This window comes from Sus scrofa, chromosome 3, assembly GCF_000003025.6.
Source record: "Sus scrofa isolate TJ Tabasco breed Duroc chromosome 3, Sscrofa11.1, whole genome shotgun sequence".
In the NCBI taxonomy this organism is placed as follows: Eukaryota; Metazoa; Chordata; class Mammalia; order Artiodactyla; family Suidae; genus Sus; species Sus scrofa.
Genome location: NC_010445.4, coordinates 30,291,398 through 30,315,377, shown reverse-complemented (window position 1 = coordinate 30,315,377; position 23,980 = coordinate 30,291,398). Strand labels below are relative to the sequence as shown.

The 23,980-nt window shown below is 43.7% G+C and overlaps 1 long non-coding RNA gene across 2 annotated transcripts in view; it reads right to left on the bottom strand.

Annotated features, from left to right (window-relative positions):
• Positions 1 to 23,980, bottom strand: part of LOC110259933 — a 38,739-nt gene that overhangs the window by 1,937 nt on the left and 12,822 nt on the right. Inside the window, exon 4 of one of the 2 annotated variants that reach the window (XR_002342421.1) lies at positions 19,354 to 19,865. The exons of the other annotated variant lie outside the window; for it this stretch is intronic. This is a non-coding gene — a long non-coding RNA (uncharacterized LOC110259933). Of the gene's footprint in view, positions 1 to 19,353; positions 19,866 to 23,980 lie in introns of those variants that run through there. 2 annotated transcript variants of the gene reach the window in all.

The window sequence follows — 23,980 nt, the reverse complement described above, 5'->3', positions numbered from 1 at the left end:
CATTATAGTAATATGATAGGGTTAAGTTCAGCGACAATAAAACCCTAATGATAGTGACTTGAACATGAGAACAATGTATTTATTTTTCATGTAAATGAAGCCTCAAAGCAGGCAGTCTGAGGCTGGCATGGCAGGTCCATACTTCTTAGGATCATTTTTTTTTTTTTTTTTTTTTTTTTTTTTTTTTTTTTTTTTTTTTCTATGGTTACTATCGAATGACTGTAGCCACCATCCAGCCAGCCGGCAGCCGCTCCCCACCCACTCCCACGCCATCTTCTTACGGGATCATGCACCTCATGGTTCCTAGTCAGATTCGTTAACCACTGCGCCACGACGGGAACTCCTCATGCTCCTTTTAAACTGTGCACATGAATTTTACCTCATTGCCCAAGATGGCTGCTGATGCTCCAGCCCACAGGAAGAAGAAAGGGAGGAAGAAGAGGCAAAATGTATGTGCTAGCTAGCTCTCAGAAAGGTTTTCTAGAAGCCACTGTACAGATTACATCCTCTCACACCTAGGATTTAGTTACATGGCCATACCTAATCCCGAGGAGGCTGAGATGGATAATCTTTGTTCTTGATGGCATATAGCTCCGATTGGACCCCTGGAAATAGCCAAAAAAAAAAAAAAAAAAAAAAAAAAAAAAAAAAAAGTGCCTAGGTAAAAATTTGGGATTTAATTACCATGACAAAAAGGGGCAATGGGGTCTTGGTCTCTGCCACTGACAAAGAACATAGTCTTTGAAGTCAGACACATCTGGATTCAAATTCAGCACTTCCTAATTAGGTGACCTGGTGAAAGTGACACGATTAAGTCTCCGTTTTAATAGAAGGATGATACCATCTAGTTCTTATGGTTATTATGGCCTTCCTTCCTGACTTCCATGAAGTATGTCTATAAAATAATAGAAATCTGGATCCTGACATGTGCACCTTACACAGTCGGTTCCAGAACATTCAAACACCTTTGGAAAAACTCTTTAAAAACTTCCTTCAAAGTCACATAAATCTCATTAAATTAGAATCCAATGCTTAACAGAGTGTTTTTTTTTAAATAATAAATGTGAACTGAAAGAATAAATACAGTTGAAGAATTCCCCCATGTACTCTATTATCCAATTGTGTAATATATACTGATGGAATTAAGACAATTAAAGAAAAAAAAAAACTACTCAGATTCTTCAGTTCGATAAATAATTCTGAGCAAAATTATGCAAGCTCTGGGTTAGCCCTCCTTGACTTCATCCTTATTGTGAAGAGACGGACTTTTTTTTTTTTTTTTTTTTTAAGGGCCACACCTGCAGTACATGGAGGTTCCCAGGCTAGGGGTCTAATCAGAGCTGTAGCCGCCGGCCTACACCACAGCCACAGCGACGCCAGATACGAGCTGCATTTGTGACCTATACCACAGCTCACGGCAATGCTAGATCCTTAACCCACTGAGTGGGGCCAGGGATTGAACCTGCATCTTTATGGATAATAGATTCGTTTCTGCTGAGCTACGACAGGAACTCCTCATTTCTTTTTCATTTTTTTCCTTTTTTATTTTTTATTTTTGCCACAACCGTGGCATGTGGAAGTTCCTGGGCCAGGAATCAAACCTGCACTGCAGTTGTGGCCTGCATCACAGCTGTAGCAGTGCCAGATCCTCAACCCACTGTGCCACAAGGAACTTTCAAGAGGGACTTTTTTAAAATTAATTTTTATTACAAAAATCAGAGTTTAGAAACAGAACCAATAGGAGATACATAGATCAACATAGATATCTCTCCATATATAGATATATGAATCTTATCTCTATCTATATCATCTAATCTATTTCTATGTCTGTATCTGTGACTGTATCTAATCTGTGTCTATATGTATCTGTGCATCTATATCTGGAATGAGATTTATGATAAGAAATTAGCTCTTGCAATTTTAGAGGCTGAGAGTTCCCACGATCTGTCGACTGCAAGCTGGAGACCCAGGAGGGCCGATGGTTTAGTTTAAATGGCTGAGAGCTAGAGAGTCGGTGGCATAGATTCCTTTCTGATTCTGAAGGCCTGAGAACCGAGCCCTGAGGACAGGCGTCGATGGACGTCCCAGCTCAATCTCTCAGGCAGAGAGCAAGTCCCCTCCCCCCTGCGTTTTGGATCTTCGACAGATTGTATGATGTCCACTCATGTCCACTTCACTCAGGCCCTCAAGTTCAGTGTTTTTTTTCCTTGGGGGAGTATTATTATTATTATTATCTTTTTTGCTTTTTAGGGCTGCACCCACAGCATTAGAAAGTTCCCAGACTAAGGGTCGAATTGGAGCTACAGCTGCCAGCCTACGCCACAGTCACAGTTGCAGCTTGTGGCAATGCCAGATCCTTAACCCACTAAGCGAGGCCAGGGATTGAACCTACATCCTCATGGATATTAGTCAGGTTCTTAACTTGCTGAGCCACAGTGGGAACTCCAAGTTCAGTGTTAACTTCCTCCGGAAACACCCTTACAGACACACCCAGAAATAATGTTTAACCATATCTCTGGATACCCTGTGTCCCAGTCAAGTTGACACATAACATTAACCATCACATGAAGTAATAACAACAAAATAAAATCAGTTGCAAAAAATCTGGAGTATAGAAATGTTTAAAACATGGAGTTTCCTGGTGGTTTAGCAAGTTAAGGACCTAGGGTTTTCACTGCTGTGGCTTGGGTCACTGCTGAGGCACAGGTTTGATGCCTGGCCTGGGAACGTCCTTCATGCCATGGGCAAGGCCAAAAAATAAATAAAATAAAATAAAATAAAATATCAAAGCCCACCATTGTCTTCATTCTTTAGCTTCATTCTCCAAATATAATTGCTGTTAATAATGTTGGCTTTTTCTTTCCTGACATTTTTTACTACATATTCAAATATATAAATATAGTGATAATAACAACCATACTATTCTGCAACTTTTTTTCCTTAACAATACAACATCTTGGACAGTGACCTACATCTGTGTATAAAGGCTGACCCCATTCTTTTTAACTGCTGCATACTACTCCATTGTATGGATTTTTCCATAAATTTATTTATTGTTTTGTTTTTTGTCTTTTTAAGGCTGCACCCACGGCATATGGAGGTTCCCAGGCTAGGGGTCCAATTGGAGCTGAAGCTGCCGGCCTATACCACAGCCACAGCAACACAGGATCTGAGTCGCACCTACAGCACAGCTCGTGGCAACGCTGGATCCTTAACACACTGAGCGAGGCCATGGATCAAACCTGCATCCTCATAGATGCTAGTCAGGTTCATTAACTGCTGAGCCACAAAGGAACTCCCATAAATTTCTTAAGTAGTGCTTGAATATAGATGTTTAGCCTATGTCTGTTTTTTCTCTAGGACAAACAATGTTGCCAGGAATATTTTGTACAGATGTTTTTGCTTGCATCTGTGGGTAAAATTCCTAGAAGTGAGATCATTTGCACTTGGCAATGAAACATAGAATGACAAAATGTCAGGAGAAGACATTTAGACATCTTTTGTTTACCCTTATCTGATTGGTGTCTGGGCTGAAAAGAAATTTCCTGTTGGGCAGAGATGGAAATTCCTTCATATTTCTAATGCCTGCATCTCTTCCCACCTCTTTCCCGCAGCAGCCCAGTGGGTTAACCAATTAGTGAACACTAGCAATCATGTCAGCAAGAGAAAAACAAGCCTGTCCATGTGTCCCTAAAATACTAATAGCTTTTCTATATATAAATATTTATATGTTTTTTATGTGTATTACATCTATAATTCCAAAAGATACATGCACCCCAATATTCACTGCAGCACTATTTACAACAACCAAGACATGGAAGCAACCTAAATGTCCATTAACAGATGAATGGATACACACACACACACACACACACACACACACACACACACACGCAATGGAATACTACTCAGCTGTAAAAAAGAATGAAATAATGTCATTCTCAGCAACACGGATGGACCTAGAGATTGACATACTCAGTGAAGTAAACCAGACAGACAAAGACAAATATCATATGATATCACTTATACATGGAATCTAAGAAAATGTCACAAACTCATTTATAAAATTGTAATAGATCTATAGACATAGAAAACAAACTTACGGTTACCAAAGAATAGTGGAGGGATAAATTAGGAGTTTGGGACTGTCAGATACACACTACAAAATGTAAACTAGGTAACCAACAAGGACCTACTGTATAGCACAGGGAACTATACTCAAAATCTCATAATAATCTATAAGGGAAAAGAATATGAAAAAGTATATATATATACACTCCACATGAGAATCACTTTGCTGTACACTTGAAACTAACACAACATTGTTAACCACCTATACGTCAATGGAAAAAAAAAAAAAAACTGTTGGTGTTTTTTTTTCTTTTTATGGCTGCACCTGTGACATATAGAAGTTCCCATGCTAGGGGTTGAATTGGAGCTGCAGCTGCCAGCTTATGCCACAGCTGCAGCAATGCGGGATCTGAATGCGCCATGCCTACAGCCTACACCACAGCTCAGGGCAATGCTGGATCTGTAACCCACTGCGCAAGGCCAGGGATGGAACCCACATCCTCACGGATACTAGCCAGGTTTGTAACCTGCTGAGCCACAATGGGAACTCCCGAAATACAGCATTTTTGAAAACAGAGATGATGCTTCAATCGGACTGTTTTCTTCAGGTCAGGAGTCAGCAAACTACAACCTGTGGAACAGAGTTCAACTACCACTTCTTTTTATACAGTCCATGAGTTAAGAACTTTTTTACATTTTTAAGTAGTAGGGGAAAAAAGACAAATAACAGGAGTTCCCATTGTTGCTCAGCAGTAATGAACCCAACTAGTCTCCGTGAGGATACAGGTTGGATCCCTGGCCTCGCTCAGTGGGTTGAGGATCCGGCATTGCTATGGTTGTGCTGTAGGCCAGCACCTGCAGCTCCAATTCGATCCCCAGCCTGGGAAATTCCATATACCTCGGTGCAGCCCTAAAAAAAAAAAAAAAAAAAAAAAAAAAAAAAAAAAAAAAAAAAAGACAAAGATGATATATAAAAACGACATGAAATTCAAAGCTTTATAAGAAAGCTTTGTTGGAACACAATCCTAAACATTTGTTCACGTGTTGTCTGTGGGGCTTTCATGGGACAAAGACCGAGTTCAGTGGCTGCAATAGAAAATCTGTGGCCCAGGAGTTCCGTCGTGGCGCAGTGGTTAACGAATCCGACTAGGAACCATAAGGTTGCGGGTTCGGTCCCTGCACTTGCTCAGTGGGTTAACGATCCGGCGTTGCCGTGAGCTGTGGTGTAGGCTGCAGACGTGGCTCGGATCAGACGTTGCTGTGGCTCTGGCATAGGCCGGAGACTACAGCTCCGATTGGACCCCTAGCCTGGGAACCTCCATATGCCGCGGGAGCGGCCCAAGAAATAGCAAAAAGACAAAAAAAAAAAAAAAAAGAAAAAAAGAAAATCTGTGGCCCAAAAAAGCTGAAAATATTTACTATCTGGCTTTTTACAGAAAGCATTTCCCAACGGTTCTTGGTCTGCAGTGTTCTTTTTTTCTTTCGTATCTGCCTCGTTTTTTTCCCCTCCAAACTTTTCTCTATAATTCTGTTTTCTTTTTTTTTTTCCTCTGCACTTCTCCAGAGATGATACTGCAAATTAGCAAAGCCCATTTTAAGAGGGAATTGTACTTTCCTACTTGCCAAATTTCTCAAGGTAAAATATATTTTAGGGAAAATAAAGAATAATAGTTTTGACTTTGGTCTAAAATTAATTTTGGTCACAATATTAACATAATGGTAATGAAATTCAGAATGAAGCGAATGTTTTTAATGAGCAAAATAATATAGCACTGAATCCTTCCAGTTTTGCTTTTCTCTTGAGAGACTGATTAAATTTTAAGATAGCAATGTGAGGCACTGCCACCCCTTCATATCTGGGGTCTGCCGAAACAAAGAAATCATTAACTCTTTCTAAACCAGGACTGGTCAGAGGTTGAGGATGTCTAAAAACTCTACTTCTCAACTCAAGGATGCTGTCTGCTAATTGTATGTAAGGTAACAGGGTACAGCTGAGCATCAAAGAAGGAAATGTGAGGAGGAATTCTGGTGGCCCCTTTCCAGGTGAGCTGCCATGTTGAGAGGCCTGACTGCGGCAGTGAGATGGGGCCATGGTTGATGGTTGGCTAATGGAGCCAGAGCTTGGAAATGAGAATTAAACTATCAAATAGATGGTTCAAAGTGTGCTCCCAGACCTGCAGCACCAGCTTCTCCTGGGACTCACTATGAATGCAAGTCATCAGGCCCCTGTCCCAGACCGAGTCAAAAACTCTGAAGGTGAGCCCTAGCTTTCTGTGTTAAGGGGCCTCCTGGTGATTGTGATGCTTGCTCAAATGTGAAGAACAGTTGCATCCAATCCAGGCGTGATGGTTCAGAGTGGCGGCAGCTCTCAAAAGACTGCATCTCCTACACTGTTGGTGGGAATGTAAACTGGTGCAGCCACTATAGAGAACAGTATGGCGCTGCCTTACAAAGCTAAACATACAGTTACCACATGATCCTGCAATTTCACTCCTGGGCATATATTCACATGAAACGCTAATTTGAAAAGATATCTGCACTTCAATAGTCACTGCGCACTATTTACAATAGCCAAGATATGGAAGCAACCTAAATGTCCACCAGACAGGGTTGGATCAAGAAGATGTGATAACATACACACAACGGAATACTACTCAGCTATAAAAAGAATGAAACAATGCCATTTGCAGCAACATAGAAGTTATCATACTAAGTGAAATAAGCCTGATAGAAAAAGACAAATATCATGATATTGCTTACATATGGCATCTAAAAAAAATGATATGAGTGAAGTTATTGCAAAACAGAAATAGACTCACAGACATAGACAACAAACGTATGGTTACCAGAGGAGAAGGGAGGGATAAATTAGGAGTTTGGGATTAACAGATTCATACTACTATATATAAAACGAGTAACCAACAAAGACTTACTGTATAGCACAGGGAACAATACTCAATGTTTTGTAATCACCTATTATGGAAAAAAAGTCTGAAAAATTATGCGTGTGTGTATGTGTATCACTGAATCACTGTGTTGCACACCTAAACTAACATAACACGTAAATTAACTATACTTCAATATAAAAAGAGAGAGAGGAGTTCCCGTCATGGCTCAGGGGTTAACAAACCCAACAAGTATCCATGAGGATGCAGGTTCAATCCCTGGCCTCGCTCAGTGGGTTAAGGATCTGGTGTTGCCGTGAGCTGTGGTGTAGGTTGCAGATGCGGCTCAGATCCCCCACTGCTGTGGCTGTGGTGTAGGCCAGCGGTGACAGATCTGATTCAATCCCTAGCCTGGGAACCTCCTATGCTGCAGGTGCAGCCCTAAAAAGACAAAAATAACAATAATAAGTAAATCAATAAATAAAATAAAAACAGAGAGAGAGAGAGAGAGACTGCATCTCTCCCAGGGCTGTTAAGTGCAAAGTTTTCTGACTGTTGGTTGGTTATTTTTGCTAATGACACAGGAACTTTTTATCTAGAGCTCACCATGTCTCAGGTATTTGAGTGCATTGAAATAATCAGAGCTCACGCTTACTGAGTGTGTCACAAGTTCCGAACACTGGTCCAAATGCTTTCCTCTACCCTCTCACTCGATTTTTGAAAAACAATCTAATGAAGTAGATGTTGTCATTGCCTCCAGGATACAGATGAGAAAACCGAGGTGCAGCGTTCTGCCCTTGGCGAGAGGTCATAAAAGATAGAGGTCTCCTCCAAGAGGAGACCCAGCATGTGAGCCAGGGGATCTGACTCCAGATCCCTCACGGGTGACCACCACGCATTGTCATCAGTGTTCTGAGATGCATTAATGAACTCATTTAATCCTCTTCATGATCCTTAGAATGTGAAAAACATTAAACAAATTTTATTTATTTATTTTTTGCTTTTTAGGGCTGCACCTGCGGCATATGGAGGTTCCCTGGCTAGGGGTCCAATCGGAGCTACAGCTGTCGGCCTACACCACAGTCACAGCAACGCAGGATCTGAGCCGTGTCTGCAACCTACACCACAGCTCATGGCAATGCCAGATCTTTAGCCCACTGAGCAAGGCCAGGGATCGAACCCTCCTCCTTGTGGATACTAGGTATTACGGCTGAGCCATGATGGGAACTCCCCAGATACTTTTCCATTACAGGTTATTACAAGATATTGACTCTAGTTCCTTGTGCTATACAGTAGGTCCTTGTCATTGGACCAATTTTACAGGGGAGGAGTCAGAGGTTCTGAGAGGTCAACTAACTTTCCTCAAATCGAACAGCTCATTAAAGGTTCGGCCAGAAGTAGAACCTACCTGTCTTCTTCTGAGCATGCTCTGTCCTCACACCTGACATCACACTGGCACCCAGCAGGTCACCGACACTGCGTGCCGCCAGCTGCTGATTCAGAGCCATGTCCCAACCCTGCTTGGGGGCATCCTGACCTGCTCTTTAGGTAGCACAAGGAACATGTCCTACATTGACTCCCAGACTGAGCACCACCAGAAAGAACATTCCCAGGAGACTTCTTGAAGCCTCGGGAAATCAGCAAAGGCAAGTCCTGGTTCAAGCATGACTCATTTGAACAGGTTTTGTTAGTAAACAAATCGGGTGTGTGGGGGGGAAGACATCAATCAGAGTATGTGGTTAAATCATCAGAAAGATGCAGACAGTCCTTGCGCCTGGAGGAAAATCAGCACGTTCCATTAACACTAATTAAGAAACCAGATGCAACTAGAGACTCTCATACTAAGTAAGTCAGAAAGAAAGATAAATACCATATGATATCACTTATATGTGGACTCTACAATATGGCACAAATGAACCTATCTACAGAACAGAAACGGACGCAGAGACATAGAGAACAGGCCTGCGGTTGCCAAGGGGGAGGAGGATGGAGTGGGATAGGCTGGGAGTTTGGGGAGAGCGGATGCAAACTATTCCATTTAGAATGAGTAAGCAATGAGGTCCTGCTGTATAGCACAGGGAACTATATCCAGTCTGTTGTGATAGAAGATGATGGGGGATAATGTGAGAAAAAGAACGTGTATATATGTATGACGGGGTCACTTTGCTGTACAGCAAAAATTGACAGAACATTGTAAATCAACCATACTTTAATTTTTAAAAAAATTTAAAGTTTAAAGAAGCAGTTAAAACAAGAAAGAAAGGAAGGAAGAAACAGACTAGCCTTCCAGGCTAAATGAGACATTCAGGACCAGGGTAGTGGTGTAGGAAGTCTGGCTGCTTAGGAGTTGGAGCAATCTGGCCACTTTAGGCTTATCAGGCTCATATCCTGACCACCTGTGTGAGCTGGCGGTCATGAATCAGTCTTCAAAGTTCCCTGGGGGCTATTGTGAAGGCTGGTAATTGACACCAGCAGGACCCTGTGGGCTCTTCCTGGGTACAAGTTCTATGTCCTCAGTTTCTTATTTGTGGGAAACAGGCTTCCTTCAGCCTCCTGGACATTTCCTGGGTTCCAAAGGGCAGATTCGAACAGGTGTCAGTCAGGGAAGGGGGGGAATGTAGAGACCGGGAGGAGAAGTCAAGAAACAACAGTGCAGCAACGGGGCGGGGCCCTGGTTCCTCGGGAAGTAATATCCATAATGGTACCTTCGAGCTCTTCTGCAGAACTAAGGCCCCCTCCCAGGTAGAAGATGGTAACTTTAGGCTGAGCCCAAGATTCCTGGAGCACTGCCCTCTTATCACCAGCAACCATCAGAAGGAAGTCATCCACCCTACAGCCCTCACCCCACATGTTGCCTACAAAAACTTCTCTCGGGAAACCACTGGGGGGTTTGGGTTTTTGGAGCATGAGCCACCCATTCTCCTTGCTTGGCCCTGCAATAAACATTTCTCTGCTCCAAACTCAGGGTTTTTTGTTTGTTTGGGTTTTTTTTTTTTGGGGGGGGGTTGTTGCTTTTTAGGGCCACACCTATGGTATATGGAAGTTCCCAGGCTAGGAGTATTTGAATTGGAGCTACAGCTGCCAGCCTACACCACAATCACATCAAGGCCAGATCCAAGATGCAGCTGTGACCTACACCACAGCTCACAGCAACGCTGGATCCTTAACCCACTGAGTAAGGCCAGAGATCAAAGCTTCATCCTCATGGATATTAGCCAGGTTCTTAAGCGGCTGAGCCACAACAGCAGCTCTCCAAACTCCAGTGTTTTGGTTTATTTGGCCTCACTGAGCATTGGGCACATGAACTTGCATTTCAGTAACACTACCGAATGAGCAGCTTCTCTGATTCTAATCCCAGGGAACCCATTCTGTCTGCTCTTCTGACCCTCTCCTGTTCTAATGTGCTGCACTGGTTTCAAAGGCAGGCCTTTTGCCAGCTTGTCCTTCCACTGGGATACCCTTCTCATGGGGATATGACAAAAATTGATAAGTCCCACGATGGCGGAAGGTTCAACTTCCAGTGGACCTTGAGCTTCATTATGCGCTCATTGTAATGTATTAGCATATGTTAAGTGACATGCCCACAGGCACCATGACAGTTTCAAGGCCAACTATAAATGGGCAAAAAGTGGGCAGTGGCCCAATTCCTGGAAATTCCACCCCTTCCTTGAAATACTTGGAATAATCCTCCCACTCACAGGCTATGAAATTATCCAGCTCATAAAAACTCACCACCCCATATTACAAGCCACTCTCTCACCTTCTGAGATGGCCCACAGTGTGTCTCTTTCAATAAATCTACTTCTTACCTATCACTTTGACTCTTGCTGAATTCCTTCTGTGCTGAGATACAAAGAACCTGCCCTTCAGTCCTGAGACCAGGTGTGGGATTTTAATTAAAAACATAGAGGGTTCAGGAGTTCCCGCTGTGGCTCAGCGGGTTAAGAACCTGACATCATGTCTGTGAGGATGCAGGTTTAATCCCTGGCCTCCCTATGTGGGTTAAGGATCTGGCATTGCTGCAAGCTGCAGCGTAGGTCACAGGTGTGGCCCAGATTTGGCGTTGCTGTGGCTGTGGTGCAGGGTGTCAGCTGCAGCTCCAATTTGACCCCTGGGCTGGGAACTTCCATAGGCCACAAATGTGGCCTCAAAAAGAAAAAGAAAACAAAATGACAACAACAAAAAATTAGTACATTCAAGCCCCAATATGGATTTTGGCCAGGTCCGAGTCCTGGCCCTTGGTTTGAGTCCCAATCTGAGTCTTGGCTGGGCTAGAGTCCCAGCATATGGGTTCAAGTCCCAACTTGAGTTATATGGTTTCAATAACATTCAAGTTTTGGCTCAAGACATCCTTAGAGAAGCATTTTCTACTCGCTCTAATACTGCTCTTTCTTGCGGCCTCCACTCCAGGTCAAAACACATCAGCCACTGTATTCTCTTGCCTCTGAAATCATTTCACGTACTCATTGGTTTACTTTGCCTCTGTCTTCCTGCTCCAGACCACAGCATCCTGAAAGCAGGCCCTCCCCAGCAGGCTCACCACAGCGTCTCCAGCATCTGCAATGTGCCTGGTACATAGTAAGTAAAAGCGTCTTAGCCAGGAGCCTCCCTAGGAGGTAAAATTCCAGATTCCTCACATTTCCTCATCCCCTCTATCAGAAACCTGATCTGTAATCTGATCCTGGGTTGGCACTAGGCATTATTCGCAGTGCGACCAGGGATTCTGCATAGCCCCGCTGTCCCCCTGGGGAAGGAAAGGCAGGAAGAGCCCGGGTTACCGGTTGAGGAGCTGCCTTGCTCCAGGCTTGCCTGAAACCACAGCCTGAGCTCACCTTTCCAGCCCATAGGGCTTTTTTTGTTTCTGATGGTGATCATTTGAATGAGGCACTTTTCACTGCACATTCCAACAGACAAGGGCTTCTCGGCAGGGGACCCATTAACACTGGCCTAAATGGAGTCACCTGGAGGGAGGGACGCCCCAGGGACCGCTCAGAAAGCTTTCGTGGCACTGCAGTCTCCCCCTTAACTGCTGCTTCCCCAGGCAATTAAATGGGCAGCGATCAGATTGCCCCTTTAGATCTCCAGCCTCAGAGGCTGCTGATGAAGGTTGGTCCTCACTGCCTGCAAATCAACCATCACCCTACCAGGCTCCCTTCCACCTGCCCCTTCTTCCTTCCCTTCTTCTCTCCCTTCCTCCTTCCCTTCCTTCTTTCCTTCCCTCCATCCTTTCTTCCTTCATCTAAGAGAGTTACAAAGATCTGTGAACTCTCCAGCGCTCCACCTCTTATCCCTCTGGCTATTGGTTCTACCCACTCCATCCCTTTCTCCTCCTATCTCGCCTGCCTCTAAAATCTGAAATATCTAGGTGACCTACTTTCGCTTTATAAGTGGGGGCCGTGGAACTGTGGGCCAGATGAGAAGTGGGCAGAGGCGTCCAGCTGGCTAGAACTGTGGGGCGCCACAGGTTATCCAGCTGGGCTGGTGGCGGCTGTTGGCAGGTACAGATTTTCAAAGCTTGGCAACTTAGGCAGTGTTCACGCACCTGGAGTTCATGACCTGGAGCGTTTCAGGGTAGCTCTCTTGGTAGCAAACTGAACAGAGGCTGGGATTTTTATAGCCAGAGTGCTACACTGGACCCAGCATTTACTGAGTGTTGCCACCACCGTGCTAAGCAATGTGACCCAATTAACAATAATCCTGAACACCTTTTTTTTTTTTTTTTTTTTTGGTCTTTTTGTCTTTTTCTGCGGGGGGAGGGAGTGCACCCACAGCATATGGAGTTTCCCAGGCCAGGGGTCCAATCCGAGCTATGGCCACTGGCCTACATCACAGCCACAACACCAGATCACTAACCCACTAAGTGAGGCCAGGGATCAAAGCCACATCCTCATAGATGCTAGTCAGGCTCACTAACTGCTGAGCCACAATGGAGCTCCGCGAACACCTTTAAGGCAAGGGCTTTGCCCACACCATCTGGTCTGAATCCTCCCCAAAGCTGTGAGATGGGAATGATTTGCGCCCACTTTTTCAAATGAGGAAACTGAGGTATAGAGACGTTAAGCTGTACTTTTTGTCGAGTAACCACAACTCTGTGAGATGAGAATTCGAATTTCCATTTTATTCATGAAAACCCTGAGTCTCAGGGGTACCAATCACATAGCCAGTAAGTGGGAAATATAGCGCTTATCAGCAATCCCATGGCATGCTATGCTGAACTGCAGTGCTCAAATAAATTGCTACCATTTGCAAAATTTTAAAGCTCAGTTGCTAGGAGACATTTGCTCATTCAGTGAGTCTTTCCGGCACACCAGTTACATATTCGACACAGTGGTGGTGACAGAGAGTTCACACCTGGCCTCTCGAGTCTCCTTTCTCTTTAGCCATATCCCAGTGAAACTAGACCAAGTGCCAGCCTAGACTTCAGGAGGCCTTGCAACTTCCTTCTTGGAATTTGATGAGTTCCATGGGAACAGACCTGGGCTCTGCAGCCAAGGCAGGCGAGACATCTGGCCCAGTCACACATGTCATCTTAGTGGGAAGCCAGCCAGCCAATCCCCAGAAGCAGAGCTGTGTGGCTGACCAGCAGCTGACCACAGATGCACAAGTGAGCACAGCCCAGACCAGAAGAACCGCCCTGCTGAGCCCAGCCCAAATTGCCAACCCACATAGTCATGAGCTGACTCAGTGCTTCTCACAGTGTATCCTCAGCCCAGCAGCATCAGCATCAGCAGGGAAGCCGTTAAAACGCACATGTTCAGGATCACCTTAGCACTACTGAATCATAAACTCCAGGAGTGTTCCAAGTGACCTTTTTAAGCAAGTCACCTGGATGATTGTGACACATGCTAAAGTTTAAGAACCACTAAACATCTGGTGTTATTTTAGGCCACTGAGTTTTGGGGTGATTTGCTACCCAGCAGATGCTAACTAATACAGGTGTGGACGAGTAATTCACCAATGCCCTTGAGATGCCTAAAGTTCATTAAGAGAGACAACATATTCTTAAACCTAAAAGTCTGTAATGCATAAGGCCAGATATTAAGATGATAAACCACCATCAGACTGCATAACAGTAATGACAGTGTTCTCATTGTGGTTCAGTGGGTTAAGAGCCTGGCTGGTATCCATGAGGATGCGGATTTGGTCCCTGGCCTCGCTCAGTGGGTTAAAGATTGAGCATTGCCGCAAGCTGTGGTATAGGTCACAGATGTGGCTCACATCCAGTGTTGCCGTGGCTGTGGTACAGGCCGGCAGCTGCACCTCTGACTCGACCCCTAACCCAGGAACTTCCATATGCTGCAGATGAGGCCCTAGAAAGGAAAAAGAAAATATTAATGAAAACCAATTTAAATAAGTACTTACTATGTATCCAGCTGTGATGTACTTTGTATTCATTATTTCAGTTAGTCCTCCTAGGAAATCTTTGAGGTTGGTGATCTTTTGGGAGGGGGGCACATGTGTGGCAGGTGGAATTTCCCAGACTAGGGGTCAAATCAGAGCTACAGCTGCTGACCTACCACACAGCCACAGCAATGCCAGACCTGAGCCATGCCTACGACCTACACCACGGCTTACGGCAACACCAGATCCCCGACCCACTAAGCGAGGCCAGGGATTGAACCCACATCCTCATGGATACTAGTCGAGTTTGTTAATGCTGAGCCACAACGTGAACTCTGAGGTTGGTGCTCTTTTTATGTCCATTTAATAGATGTAGAAACTGAGGTCTAAAGAAGATAAGAGCTTTGCCTGAGGTCACTTAACCCGCCAAGATTCTGACGGACTCTGAAGCCCATGCCCTTGTGTGTGGTGGGACCTGACTACTAAGTGTGGTCCAGAAAGTGTGCTGTGCACCTCCAGAGGGAGAGCCTTGCCATCCCGCAGTGAGGTCGGGAGAGGTTTTATGGCAGAGGGAGTCCCTGGGTTGACCTTCAAGGCCAGGCAGGATTTGGACACATGGCAGCGGAAGAGAAAGTGAATTTCAGAGGGAGGAAACAACTTGAGCAAAGGTGAGGGGACAAGCAAGCCTAAGGAAGAGCAAGTAGCTGCACTGACAGAAGAGTGTTCCTGGGCAGGCCTGCAGCACAATTTTAAATTCAGAGCATCACAAAGATCCAGCATTAATAATCTTGTTGGACACGAGGTGTGGAAAGGTTATTTGAAATATTAAATTATTAAACTCAGCATTAACAGTATGCCTCCTGGATTTTGGGGAGTGTGGTCTCTGAATTGATTTTCCTCTGCCGTTTGACCAGAAATAGTTTGAAGATGTTAGGCTTGAAAGGGTAGGGGAAATATTTTGTTGTTTTAGTTTAATCTCTAGCTTGAATTTTTTTTACTTATTTTTTTTCCCCTCAAAACATGTGGAATGGGTAAGAGCCTTCTCTTTCTGCTCTTCTCTCTTTATACATCAGTAATCAAAAGAGGGGAGTTCCCATTGTTGGCTCAGCAGGTTAAGAACCCGACATAGTGTCTGTGAGGATGTGGGTTCGATCCCTGGTCTTGCTCAGTGGGTTAAGGATACAGCTTTGTGGCAAGTTGTGGCACAGGTCACAGACGAAGCTTGGATCTGGTGTTGCTGTGGTTGTGGTGTTCAACCCCTAGCCTGGAAATGTCCATATGCTGCTGGTACAACTGTAAAAAGAAAAAATATATATCAAAAGGGGGACTACTTAGGTAGCATCCAAGAATGGTAGATGTGCTTGGAAGTCTGCCATGTTAAGGTGCTGCCTCTGCTCCCAAGGAACTTAGCAATTTAGCTGGACACTAATCTACCTGGCACAAACTAAAGACCATTAACAATGAGAGAAGAGAAAAACCCATGTAGGCTGGCAAAACCAGGAAGAATTTCAGGGAGAAGTTAGTACCTGCAGGGGAGAATAACATGTCAGTTTCCCACTGAGATAGAATATGTGAGGACAGGTCATCCTCCTACCAACTAGGAAAAACACTTATCCAATTTAGAAAACCAGAGAGCTGACCCTTTGCCTAAAAATTTCTTGGAAACTTTTCCATCTGAAATAGCAAATGTGTTTCACATGTTGGGTCAGTTCTGCTTGGAGCACTCTCTTGCAAAGGATTTTGAGTCTCCGCCACTCTCAGCGGAAATGAGTACTGGAATCGATTAGTGATGTCTGCCACTGGTATGGAAGGAGCAAGGAAGAATATCCTACACATACCTCTCTTCTACATTTTTCTCTGCAAACTATAATAAAATTTTTGTTTTCTTATTTCCAACTAGCTGAAATCTTTAGCTGGACTGGAGGCCTTCCTTTTTTAGGACAGAGGCACATAAGAGAAAGTGTACCACAATTTGAAAGAGAAATAGAATCTTCCAGTACATTTCTGTTCCTCTAGTTACATTTCAAACAGATACCCTGCACTTTATGTATACAATTATAAGTTGATCCCTTTATATTCTGAAAGAGGGCTCTGAGGTACCAAAAAATCCCGAATGATAGAAAGGTAAACTATACATCTATGTCAACGCCCAGCCGTGTTCTCTTGAAAATACTTGTTCTTGGCTGAAAGTCTATTTGTATTCAGAAGGAAAACACTCGTTTAAGGACATAGTTACTTACCAGAGTGGTATTAGGTGGTTCTAAAGTGTTTGATTCTAATTAACTTGATAGCAACTCTAGGTGTAGGAGGATAGAAATCAGGAAGAGAAGTGGGTCACAGGAATAAGATTTTTTTCTTGATTAGATAACAACTATAGCAAAGAGGTAATGGAGGGGAGGTTAACAGGGCTGCCACACTACATAACTCTAGGATGGGCCACTTGTTAACACAGTCATTTGCAACATAGTCAATGGGACTCCCGAGCCTTGTGCTATGCAAGCATTCTTCCACTTAAGCCAAGTTCAAGTTTACATGCCAAGCTCAAGTTCACATGCCAATTTCATTTCAGCTCAATGAATATTTGTTGGGCCCTTATCAAGTGTATTAGGGTTCTTCATAGAAACAGAAACTGACTCCTTAGTAGGGAGGCTGAGAAGGGGGGACCCAAGAAAGCTGGTGATTTCATTCTAGGCTACGTTTGAAGGCCTGAGAAACAGGAGCAACAATGGCGTAAGTCCTGATCCAAGGGCAGGGGAAGACCAAGGTCTTGGCTCGAGGAGTCAGGCAGAGAGAGGGTGAATTCTCCCTCCTTCACCTTTCTGATCTATTAGCATCCTCAACAGATGGAATGAGGTCCACCACACTGGGAAGGGCTATATGATTTTCTCAGTCTATGGCGTTGAATGCTCAGTTCATGCAGAAACATTTGCAGAGACACACCCAGAAATAATGTGTAGCCAAATATCTGGGCATCCCATAATCCAGCCATACTATTAACTATCACACTAAGTGTCTGGCATCCTGCTTAATGCTAAGTATACAAAGATAAGTAATAAAGGGACCCACATCTCAGGATGCTCTCAGCTCTAATAAGAGATTCAGAAGAGTTGCTTTCATTCAACCTCAAACACAGATGCAGAATTAGATTCTCTAGAGATTTTTAAATTAAAATTTGGTGAGGACATCCCCTAGGGAATGCTGTGCTCAACATTCATTTTCTGGAATGTTCATAGCATGGTTCAAGATAGCCCAAAAAGTGGAAACAGCCTAAATATGCCTCATCAGTAGGCAGGATATAGACATTGTATATTCATGTCATACTACATCATCATATGGAAATAGTGGATGAAATTTTTACATGAATATAGTGTATTCATAGGATGCCATACGGCAGTGAAAATAAATAGAGTATATGAAACTCTGAGGATGAATCTAGAGAACATAATACTGAGCAAAAGCAGCAAGATACCAAAGAATACATACAGGGTGATTCCATTCATACCAGTCTTAAAAATAGGCAACATGAAACTATTATTTTTAAGGGATGTACCCATAGGCTGTAAAACTACAAAGGAAGGCAGGAAAGGCTTATCTCAAAATCCTGGAGGGGAGAGTTGGTTCCCAAACCATCCTTCTATACAGAGGGCAAGGAGAGACAGAAGAAAGAGGCTGACCTTCCAGACTGGTAGGTGGCAGGTGTCATGAGGAAAGGAAGGGACATTTGAGGCTTGTCCTCAGGGCCACAAAACAGGTAGATTTCCACACGTGTACCCTCCAGAATCTTAATCCTTTATCCAGAGGCCATAATGATGTTCCGTCACATATCCCATCCAGATGGTCTCATCAACACCTTACTCTCTCAAGGCTACATCCTCGGAAGGGCTCCTGGTATGGGAACGGTGGGTGGAACATACGTTCCAAGGACATGAGGGTGGGGAGACTTTGACTGCCTAGGTCTAGTTCAGGGGTCAACTCATGAACTCCTCCAGCAGGGAGGCAGGTGTCATGATGGGGAAACAAACTTGGTGGCTCCTAGGGTGCTGGGAATGTTCTATTTTTTTTTTTTTTTTTTTTTTTTAAGGCCACATCCACCGCATATGGAGGTTCCCAGGCTAGGAATTGCATCGGAGCTACAGCAGCTGGCCTACACCACAGCAACATCAGATCTGAGCCATGTCTGTGACAGCTCACAGCAACGCCAGATCCTTAATGCACTGAGCAAGGCCAGGGATCGAACCTGTGTCCTCACAGACACTAGTCAGATTTGTTTCTGCTGAGCCACGATGGGAACTCTGGATATTCTATTCTTGACCTTGGTGGTGGTCATATCAATAGTTGCTTAGTGTTTATTTTAGTTACATATTTAGTATTTTCATGGTTTTTGCTCTTTTAAGAACATATTCCCTAATAAAAAGGTGGAAAAAGAAAAAACATTTTGATCACCTTAAATGAAATAAAGTAGTAATAGGTTAAAAGTTTAGGAAAGGAAATTCAGCAATATACCAAGGCATTTTTTGCCATTTTATTGAGAGAAAATTGACACACATCACTGTGTAAATTAAGGTATACAGCATGATGGTTTGATTTATAGGCCGAAGTGTTGCTAAAAAATTTGTATCACATTTGTTTATAATCAGTGATTTATTTTGCTGTCACACTTCCTTCCTCAAGAAGGTTTTAAGGAGTTGCTATTGTAGCACAACAGAAATGAATCAGACTAGTATCCATGAGGATGTGGGTTCAATCCCTGGCTTCGCTCAGTGGGTCAGGGATCCAGCATTGCCATGAACTGTGCTGTAGGTCGCAGACGAGGCTCAGAGCCCTCATTGCTGTGGCTGTGATGTAGGCTATAGCCCTGATTGACCCCTAGCCTGGGAACTTTCATATGCCTCAAGAGTGGCCCTAAAAAAAGCAAAAATAAAAATAAAAAAGAGAAGGTTTTAAAACACACACACACAATTACACACATACAAAACAAAGCCAAAAACACACAACACACACATACACAGGGAGGGCGGGATAAATCAGGGGTTTGGGATTAGAAGATGTAAACTACTATATATAGAGTAAACAACCAGGTCCTACTGTTGAGCACAGGAAACTATATTCCCATGTACTCTATCTGAATTGCTGTGCTATATACCAGAAACTAACACCACACTGTAACTTAACTGTACTCATATTTTAAAAACTAAATTATATTAACACACACAGACACACACCCCAAAGAGAACTGTGAGCTCCAAAATGTGACTTAAGTCTAGGTGTATGGCAATCTCAGCTATTTAAACTATGCAAAGGAATCTAGACACCACAGGGGGAGGGGAAAGCAGCTCCGTGAATTCCAAGGCTTGGTGCCTAAAAATGTCTCAACGATTGGTCCTGCAAGTTCAGACTTCTACAGTGACGGCAGATTCAGGGCTGAAAGGAAACTGTGCTTATGTCTGCACAGTTATGGGAGAGGGTGGAAAATCCTTCCCATTTGGAAACCATTGCTCCGGAATAGCATCGTTCAACAGAAATGTAATGGGGGCCACGTGTGCGATTTTAAGCTTTCTCGTAGTTACACTAAAAAAGTAAAAAGAAACAAGTGAGATTACTTTTAATAACAGAGTTTACTTGACCCAATAATATCCAAAATATTTTTTTTGGTCTTTTATTTTTTTTGCTATTTCTTTGGGCCGCTCCCGCAGCATATGGAGGTTCCCAGGCTAGGGGTTGAATCGGAGCTGTAGCCACCAGCCTACGCCAGACCCACAGCAACGCGGGATCCGAGCCGCATCTGCAACCTACACCACAGCTCATGGCAATGCCAGATCCTTAACCCACTGAGCAAGGCCAGGGACCAAACCCTCAACCTCATGGTTCCTAGTCGGATTCGTTAACCACTGCACCACGACGGGAACTCCAATATCCAAAATATTATCATTCAAATATATAATATGAAAGACTGACATACCTTACACCTCTTTTTTTTTTTTTTTTCTTTTTTTCTTTTTAGGGCTGCACCTATGGCATATGGAAATTCCCAGGCTAGGGGTCGAATTGGAGCTGCAACTGCCAGCCTCCACCACAGCCACAGCAGTGCCAGATCCTTAATCCACTGAGCGCGGCCAGGGATCAAACCCACCTCCTCATGGATACGAGCTGGGTTCTTAACCTGCTGAGCCACAATGGGAACACCCCTTTTATTTTTTTTTTAATACCAAGTCTTGGAAATCCTGTATTTTACACTCACACTACATCTCAATTTGGACTAGCTACTTTTCAAGTTCTCAATGGCCCAGGTGGCTTGTGGCTGCCATGTTGGATAGTATACTTCTAGAACATATAAGTGCCATGAGGGTGCTTTTTACATTGCTAAGCTAAATCTTTAGTGCCATGCATAACCCATAGGAGATCCTAAATAGCTATTTTAAAATAAATGACTAAATAAATATTCAATTCTATTTGTAAGGGAGAAGCAGGGCATTCTTATCTAGATTAGGGCACTTTAAAAGCCATAGTAAGGGCCAAGCCAAAGCAAGTCGGAGTAATAATCCCATCCAGTGAGGGTTTAAATCTTGCACAAGATGAAAACTCATAAAACTACCAATAAGGAGGCCAGTTGGCTGTTAGAAGGATGACGTTTGTGGGTGGAGTATGCACACACACACACACAGATTTCCTATTATCCCTCACACTTCCCCACAAGATACTGATGTGTCCTCTTTTATGCATCCTGCCCCATCATAAACCTCCTGGAAATGTGGTTTAAATATCCAAAACATCGTTGTCTTTCACTGCTTTTTTTTTCTTTTTTTTTGGGGGGGGGGGCATCCCAAGGCATATGAAGTTTCCAGGCCAGGGATCAGATCTGAGCCATAGTCGCAACCTAAGCTGCAGCTGTGGCAATGCTGGTTCCTTAACCCACTGCGCCAGGCCGGGGATGGAACCCACGTTCCAGTACTTCCAAGATGCTGCCAATCCCATTGACCCACAGTGGGGACTCCTGTTGCAACACTTTTTTTTTTTTTTTTTTTTTTTGTCTTTTTGCCATTTCTTGGGCTGCTCCTGGGGCATATGGAGGCTCCCGGCTAGGGGTTGAATCAGAGCTGTAGCTGCCAGCCTACGCCAGAGCCAGAGCAACGCAGGATCTGAGTCGCATCTGTGACCTACACCACAGCTCATGGCAACACCAGATTGTTAACCCACTGAGCAAGGCCAGGGACCAAACCCTCAACCTCATGGTTCCTAGTCGGATTCGCTAACCACTGCGCCACTACGGGAACTCCCTGCAACACTTTTAATGCCTCAGACACTGTGTTAAGAACTACAGATTTCCTCCAGCTGTCTCATCTAAAAAATATTAGCTTGCTGTACCTGCATTTGAGATTAAATTTTTTTAATTGGCTAACACCATGATCTCCGTGTATGTGCAGGCAGTTAAGTGTGTTATTAAAATGAGATGGTATTTTGCTCATTATGCATGACATGCTGATGCAAGCAAACTGACAACAAAAAGACACAACCAGGACCTTCTCTCAGCAACTTTTCCAACATCTCCCAATGTCTTAATGTACTTTTCAAATTAGACTCCCAAGTCCTTTTGGGTCTTGCTTTGATTTTTTTTTTTCCTCCAGGAATAAGGGCACTATGATTCTGGGCAAGCCAGTTGCAGAAGATGACAGTGGATTTACTTCATAGGCTTTTCTTTTTCTGCCCTCCTTGGCCTGGATATAAACAAGTACATACAAATGGACTAGATTTTTTCTCTTGGTCCAAGAAAAAGATTCTCCTCTGTTGACAAGTACCAAGGGAGAAATATAACAGCACAAACTGAAGTACAATATTTTTGCATCAAGAAATCATCTGTATTACATTGGATTTTCCCTTTTCAACTGTCTTCCAGGCGGCCCCTATTCCTTTTAGCACATCTGCGTGGTAGATGTTACACTAACCTGTTGTCTCCTTGGAGGATAAGCAGACAAGTATTTTTTCTGAGGCTGCTTCTAATGCCAACTTTTTTGCTATCTGTTAAGTGGTGACAGTCCAGGCTTGCATTCTCTGGCTAATACGGTTTACAGAAAATTAACCCCCAGCTGAACTAAAGAACTCTCCAGTGAGGGCATCAGTGCTTTTGAGATTTTTCTGAGTCATTTTATGGTAAATGCATCCCCGAGGTTTACCACAACCACCCTTGTTCATGACAGGAGGGAAAAGTCTACTGCCTTAAAACCAGATACTCACATAGACATGTTCACAAGTTTAGCTATATTAGCACTGGAAAACCAAAGAGACGTATGTGGCATTCCGTCACTATTGGTGAGAGACACTTTCCTGCAGATCCGTGACAACAGCCAGACTCTGACCCCCAAATGTGGGTGATCAGTAGAAGCATTTGGAGAGCTTTTAAAGAACATAGATTCTGGTGCTAGTGAACATGGGATCTGGGTGGGCCAACAATCCTGTACTTCTGGCAACAGGACACTGATTTATTGGGGGGAACTCATATGCCTTAGGTGGAGTCAACACTGACATTTCTACCGCAGGAATGGACATATGACTCAGGCTTCACCTATCAGAGTACTATCCTTGGAGTTCCCATCACAGCTCAGTGGTTAATGAAGCCAACTAGCATGCATGAGGACGCAGGTTCAATTCCTGGCTTTGCTCAGTGGGTTAAGGATCTGGTGTTGCCGTGAGCTGTGGTGTAGGTTGCAGATATGGTTCAGATCCCATGTTGCTGTGGCTGTGGCCTAGGCCAGTGGCTACATCTTTGATTTGACCCCTAGCCTGGGAACATCCATATGTCTCAGGTGCAGCCCTAAAAAGACAAAGAAAAAAAAAAGAGAGAGAGAGCATTATATCCTTCTGGCTATTGATTGGTTAAGAGATGGGCACATGACCCAAGATAGACCAATCAGATAGCTCCCAGAGACTTTTGCTGAAACCACCAGAAAACAGATAATCTCTTGTCTTTGAGGATCATTAGCATAAAGTCAAGGTAAGATAGGGCAGCTGGTGGCTATAATTTTATCACATGGGGAACAAAAGAATGAAGCCAAATGAGAAGATAAGGGAGCCAGGAGATAGAGGAAAGAGATAATCTTGAAGGCAACTTTTGAGTCTTTGGATCTAGCCAGGCCTAAACCTAGCCTTGGACTTTTCAGTTTTTTTCTTTAGCTTTAGTTTCACTTGAGTTCTTGTCTTTTTTTTTTTTTTTTTTTTTCTTTTTAGAGCCAAATCTGTGGCATATGGAAGTTCCCATGTGAGGGGTTGAATTGGAGCTGCAGCTGCTGGTAATGCCATTTCTGAGCTGTGTCTATGACCTATACCAAAGTTCTGGCAATGCCAGATCCTTAACCCACTGAGCTGGGCCAGGGATTGAACCAGAGTTCTCATGGTTCATGATCTCTGAGCCATGATGGGAACTCCCCATCATTTTCAAACAAAGTATACTTATTAATACATTTGTACTCTCATGATCACTCTACCTTGCGGGGGGGGGTCACTGAATCGGAGATGGTGATTTCTAAACTTTAGATTGCATGCAATTCAGACAGAGGGCTTTACAAAATGCTGATTTCTGGGTATTTCCTGGAGATTCTGATTCAAAAGGATGGAGCCCCAGAAATCTGCTTTTGGGAAGCACCCCAGGTGATGTTATATGGGACCACACTTTGGGAATCACAGAACTAGAA